The sequence below is a fragment of the Sorex araneus genome, chromosome 10 (genome assembly GCF_027595985.1).
Source record: "Sorex araneus isolate mSorAra2 chromosome 10, mSorAra2.pri, whole genome shotgun sequence".
Taxonomy (NCBI): Eukaryota; Metazoa; Chordata; class Mammalia; order Eulipotyphla; family Soricidae; genus Sorex; species Sorex araneus.
Window position 1 is genome coordinate 31150205 of NC_073311.1, and position 7149 is coordinate 31157353.

A 7149-nucleotide genomic window follows, 5' to 3' on the forward strand; every position below is an offset into this window, starting at 1 on the left:
CTTGCTCTTCCAACTGGAGAAAAGCCGGAAGGAGTCTTTCGGTATTTGCAATTTTACTGAGGCAAAAATCTTTTGAGAGTTTGAGTGAAGACTCTCCATTCCACATTAAATTAAGCTTGACAAGCAGGACCCTGGTTACGAGACTCTCCACTCAATCAGGAGCAACGTGGCCACACGTTTGAAAACTAGTTTTATGCTGGTAGAAGTACCCAGTCCCACCTGGATCTTGTCCTGATAAAGCCAAATCTGAAAAAATGATGTTTCATCGTGGTAGATTTATGGCAAGCCCTCGGGGGAGTCATCTTTTAAAAGCCCACATGTGGAAAGTTAACGGTTGAACAAGTGGAAGCCACAGGCTTTACTACTCTCCTTGCTTTTCTTCTTTTTCAGGAGCACGGTAAAGTAGGCTGAATGTTAATAATTCAAGGGCCCTAAATGGAAATTTTTTTATTCATTTTACCTCCTGAATCTGAATTTGTAAACACAACAACTCAATTTCTTATAAAAGAGACAGTGCTGGATGTTAAACTCAATTTCTTATAAAAGAGACAGTGCTGGCTGTTTCCTCAAGATTGGTCCCAGTGATGTCAACTACCTGTACTTCTCTACAACGTGTAGGACATTATCCAGTTTTCCCATTTGTCCAGGAAGCTCCGCTTGGACTCGTGTTATTTGTCCAGCTGGGTAGGTTGATAAAGGCCCAGAGATCAAAGTTGCTGGGACTTGTGCAACATCTCAGCTCTGTCCTGCTAACCAAGCCTGGAGCATGTGGATCTGGTGAAAAATCCTCTTGGTCTCCAGTGCTGTGGGAAACGGCCATACCCCACTTGAAGGATTCCTAGGTACTCGTTTCAAGCCAGTCTGCAGCTGTTTAGTTTTCTGCACCGTGAGCCCAGAGAAAGCAGCAGAAGGAAAACCCTAACATGCAATTTGCTGCGACGAGACCCTGGGGATTGTTGAAAGTATAAATAAAAAGCAGTGTGGGAGGAAGCCTGAGGAAGTATGTGTGCCACCCCCGCATGCTTCAGCCTCTCCCGGGAAGGCTGTGCCATACCCTCCCCTTCCTCTCCCTCCTCCCGTGCTCCTCCTAAGGGCTAGAGCACAGGAAAGGGCAACCGGCAGGGGAAACAGCCCTTGTGGCGTTTAACCTTGGGTGCTCAGCGAGAGCACAGAACTGGGAGGAGAGGCCCGAAAGAGGAAGAGGAAAATTACAGGGTAGGTTGGGAGAGAGAAAAAATGAGAGAGAGAGAGACAGATAGAGACAGAGACAGAGACACAGCGACAGACAGAGACAGAGGGACAGAGAGAGACAGAGAGAGACAGAGAGAGAGAGAGGGAGAGAGAGAGAAATAACACAAAACAAAATACCTCCACCAAACCCCACAGGCAGTGTTTACCTGAGAAGCAATTTAAACTAGAACAATGCAAAAGTGGCTGGCACAGTTGGGAGCTCCTGCCCAGGCTGCCTTCCTCAGCAGGGCTGTGAGGTGGGAGAAGCTATTCAAACCTGGCACCTGGAATCTGGTGCCAGGGTCTCTGCAGGACTCCTAGATCCCCCATCCCAGCTGTAGGGAAAAGAACTTGCCCAGAAGGAAGAGGGAAACGGTTGCGTCTTCCCTTTCTGAATTTGAGAGCTCCTGAAGGAACTTTAAAGGCTGACTGCTTAATTTAACCGGAGTTAAATCACTGAAATGAAGATGTTGCTCTTATGCAACACGGATGAACAGTAACGCTGCCAGGGCTTTCTCTACAAAGGTAATGAGGCTGTCTCCTAGGAACCCTCCAGCGGACGGAAATGTGGTGAATTTGGGGGACACAAGAAATGGGATGGTGGGGTTCATTGCTAATTCTATCTTCCCAGGGAGACTCAGGGGGGCAGGAAGTTCAATGGGCTGGGTGTAATGGCAGTGCCCACTCAATTGCTTACTGTCTTTCAGGACCATTCTTTGTAGATGGCATCCTAACTACATTCTGTAATTAAGACAGTCATTTTTCATTAGGAACTCCGAATGTTTTCTGCAAAAGGAGCTAGCAATGACTTGGGCTGAATGAAACATTCGTTTCCTGCAAGAAATTATGACAGTTTGATTTTTGTGCCAGCGCAGTCATTTGAGAAAATGCACAGGTCCAATTCTGGTTCCGACAGGTTTAACTGCATGAGTTCTTTTTTTTAAAAAAAAGAAAGTTTAGGTCACCACTGATGCGTTGTGTACCCTGGAGGTGATGTTTTTGTTTTGTTTCCCAATTATCAATGAAACACCAAGTTACAAAGTAATTCATGATGCTCCCATGCCTTCACGAGTGTCCACTTCCCTCCACGAATGCCCCAAGTTCCCTCCTGCTCCCTAATCTGCCTCTATGGCAGAAACTTTTCATTTTTCCTTTTGGGCACTGTGTCTTGCAATACTGTATATTGCACTTATATATCATATATCACTTTATATATCTTTGTATATGATATGTATATACCATATATATCTTTACCTCCTTTCAGCACTTGCCCAAAATGGCCACTTCCCACTATCATTATCATGGTGCTCCCTTTTCTGTCCTAAACCCATCCTCCCACTGTGGCAAGTTTCTTACTAAGGACAGGTTCTCTTCACCTCCGTTTCTGTTGTCTTTCGATGTTACTCTCCTACTATATTTCTTTATATCCCACCAATGAGTACAATCCATCTATGCCTGTCCCTCTCCTTCTGACTTACTTCACTCAGCATTGTACTCTTCAGATCTATCTGTATGTCAGCAAATTTCATGACTTCATCTTTTCTGATGGCTGTGTAGTACTCCATTATGTAGATGTACCGTAGGTTCTTTATTCATGCATCTATTCTTGGGCACTTGTTTCGGGAAGTGATGTTGAGAAGGGCACCCAAGCTTTGTAGCTTCCTCCCTAAACTCAGAACCCCTGTGTCACCATGAGAAAAGACTCAGACTAATCCAAATGGAAAAATATGCTTAAATTACTTGACCTGTAATTACTCCTCAAACTGTGAAGGTCATCTAAAACCAGGAAAATCTGAAAAACCACCAAAATCAGAAACTCAAACATGACAACTAAATGTCATGTGGTATCTTGGATAAAATCCTGAAAGAGAAGAGGAGATTTGGTAGTGAGCCTGGACTTTAGATGATAATAGTGAATTATTTTTGCTTCCTTGGTTGTGTCAATGTGACATAATGAAACAGATAATGATATTAGGGCAAACTGGACATGGAATAATGGGAACTCTGTAGTATCTTCATGATTTCTCTATAATTTAAAAATCATTCAAAATATTGAATGCTTATTAAAAATTAATGTGCCCTGGTTCTATAAAAGCAGTCATTTCCGTTCATGTCAGGTCTCCATAAACAGTTGATGTAAACTCCTGCTCTCACTATCTCTTTTACCAAGAGGAAGACTGACTGGAGCATGAAGATAAGACTGAGCACAAGACAAGGATGATGTGACAAAGGAGGAGTTTCTCAATCCCAAGAACTCATCTATTTGATTCCCTACTCAAGCGAGCACCTGGCTAGTGATTCTTGTCTAGCTACCCCCTACCAAGATTCTAGGTCTTAAAAGGAATTTCAGATGTTACCTTTCCAAAAGTCTATGCACTTAAATAGGATTTTTTAAATGGAATCACCATGAGATACACAGTTACAAAGTTGTTTGTGATTGGGTTTCAGTCTTACAACGTTCAAATATCTGTCCCTTCACCAGTGTACATTTCCCACCTCCGATGTCCCGAGTTTCCTCCTGCCACACTCCCCCAACCCAGTTTGCCTCTATGACAGGCACGTCTTCTCTCTCCCCCCTCCCCCATGTCTCTCTCTTCTCTTAGGCATTATGGTTGCAGTACAATTACTGACAGGTTATTATGTATATCCCTCTACCTACTTTCAGCACTCAGTTCTTGACCAGAGCAATCACTTTCAGTTATCATTGTCATGGTTGTCCCTTCTCTATCCCAACTGCCCTCCCTCCTCCACCACTTATGGCAAGCTTCCAACAATGGACCAGATCTCCTGGCCCTTGTTTCTCGTGTCTTAAATAGGGTATTTTGGAAAGGGGAAATTAGAGCAAAAAGGCAGGTAGAGAGTGATTCTAATTCTTTCTCTTTTAAGGGGGCTTCTGTCCAAAATGACACAGGCTCAGCCAGGCTATACATCCCAATCCCTTTGGTCATGCTTCCAAGAGCTTAACACAGAAATTTAGCACAGGAACTGGCAATGACTTCCCATCCAGGTATCTGTTGTGAGGTGAGTCCTGGAGTCCAGGCCAGCAGTCTGAGCTCTGTCTCACAGAAATGACCTGAACCTTGCTTCTTGGTCTTTTACAATCTGAGACATTAATGCCAGTAATCCAACCAAGATGTGCAGTTGCAAAAATAAGAATACATCAGACTTTGGACTCATAAATCCCTGAGGTCAGGTTCTCACTTCCAACTTAGCTTTAACCTGGTCATGTGATCGGAATCCTTAATCTCACCAGCCTGATGTCAGATTTCTCATCAGGAGCAGGACTAATAAACATTTTGCTTTGAAAAAAATTTTATTTTTGCTTTGAAGAATTGTGTGAAGTGGTGTGGGAGTCTCTGGGTCCATGAGAGCCTATTGGCTATGTGTGGACTCATTTGTCTAAGATCTAGTAGGTTACTGTCACTGTCACTGTCATCCCGTTGCTCATCGATTTGTTCGAGCAGGCACCAGTAACGTCTCTCATTGAGAAATTTATTGTTACTGTTTTTGGCATATCCAATATGCACGGGTAGTTTGCCAGGCTCTGCCTCGCGGGCTTGATACTCTCGGTAGCTTGCCAGGCTCTCCGAGAGGGGCAGAAGAATCGAACTCGGGTCGGCCGCGTGAAAGGCGAAAGCCCAATTATTTTTTGATGATGGTGGATGGAGGGGGTTTAGAGCCACATACAGCAGTGCTTAAGGTCTATACCTGGCTCTGTGCTCAGGAGTGATCCCTAGTGGTGCTTTTCGGGGGAATATAAGTGGTTCTGGGGATCTAACCTGATGGGTTAGATTGCAAGGCAAGTAGATTATCTCCTGTACTATCTATCTATCTAACCCTGACATAATATTTCCCCCTGCTCTCCTTTTCTTCACTATCAGGTCCCTAGGGACAGACAGAGTTAGGAAAATTCGGTCCTTTTTTTTAAAAAAAATCTGTCCTCACAAGATTTGTGTTTTTAAGAGGATCAGAATGCTTTGCTAATTCATTGATTTTTAATCCTTCATCGTGCAAGTAAACTCTTCAGATTGGCACAGAACCAAGTGCTACATGCATTTTTAGGGCGCACATGTTTTATTATTTCATTGTAGTGTGGTGGAAAGGTCCCATTTTATACCCCCAGAATTTCTCTGAGCAACTCTCGGACAAGGAAATGAAGGGTAATTGAACTCAGGAGCTAGTAAAACAGACTCTACAGGCATTGACTCAAGTGTGACAGGATCTGTGCATTCATAGGGCACCTTATCAACAAGATGCCAGAAAAAATGTGGTTGTAGGATGTAGAAAAATGTGTAAGAAGCAGGGTGACTAAGAAGCTAAAAGTGGGGTGGTGGGTAGGGGGGAGGAGCTAGTGGCCAGGCTGAGTGCATAAGATGAAAGACAGAGGTTGGGGAGGGGAGGGGGCAGGGGAGTTTTGGTGGAAAACACTGAAGCAGGTGGATGTGCATGGGAACATCCCATTTCTAAATGGCAGCCACTTTCCTGACACATTTTTAAATGGCAGCCATCTTCACAGCACGTGTGTTTGCACTCTTGTGCTCCATGTACCAGTACTGTGGCCTAACTGATTCTACAGTCCACATTGACTGATACAGAAAGTTTTTGCCTCTTTGCCAAGCAAACCTGTGTTCATATGAAACCGCCAGACTTTTAGTATTTTAGTATGAGACACATACTGCCATCTGTCATGTGACCTCTATCCAATGAGCCATCCTTTAGACCAAACATGATATTGAGAGATTTTTATGCATTAATACATAAACTAAAAATGCTTATGTATTTGTCCCCAATGGGATCTTCTGTACCATTAAGACGGGTAGGCAGAAGGCATAAATTATTTTTATTATTATTTTATTGTGGGGTGGCGCCACATCCAGTGGTGCTCAGGGGCTATTCTTGACTTGGTGCTCAGGAGAGCCCCCTAGCCATGTTCAAAGGACATAATACAGTGAAGGACATTAAACTGTGGTTGGCAATGTGCAAAGCTAGTGCCTTAAGCTCTACACTATTCCTCTGGACCCTGGAGGCATGGGTTTTAATGGTTTCACTACCAAGTCCTTTGCTATATTATTTGAGAGGGAAAAATGAATAAAATAGCTGTAGCTTTCCCGTTTGGCCGTACCCAGCAGTACTCAGGGGTTATTCTAGGCTTTGTGCTCAGCATAACCCCTGGCAGAACACAAGAGACCATATGTGGTGCCACGAATTGAACTAGAGTTGGCCTCATCCAAGGTACATGCCTAATCTGCTATACTATCTCTCTGCCTCCGTTGTACATACTTGAAAATTTTAACACTAAGATTAGATAGGTATCTTTCCTATCTCATTAACCACTGATAATGCCCTTAAAATATAATTTTCATTTTCTTTTGAAATTATGTTTATATTTTCAATATAATAGTCTAATAAAATTGTGAAATGTGAAAAAAGAAAGAAAGAATTCCATATTCTGCTTGAACTATCATAATTTTAGTATTTTTTCAGCAACTTTGTTTCCTCTCTGTGTGAATAATATTTCCCTTTTTGCATGGTCACAACAAAACTCTAATATGATAATATGATTTGATATTGTGATATTGTTATCTGACATAGATACAAGCTTTTCCAGAATTAAGATTTTTCTCTTTAAATGTCTTCATTGCTCAGGGAACCCTATTTCACAGAATTGTTATACTATAGCCTATGTTTTACTCATTCCCTATTGTTTTACTCAATCCCTAATGGGATTTGGTGTATTACCAGATTCTGTAATTAGAAATATGCTGTATCAAATAGTACTGCCATATTGCATTTTTTAAGATCTGGAAATGATAAGATTTGTTATCTCAGATTGTTTCTATTTATATGATAGCCATTTGTTGAGTACCTATAAGTCTTAGGTGCTGAAATAACATAGTAAATAAGATAGAGACCCTGAAG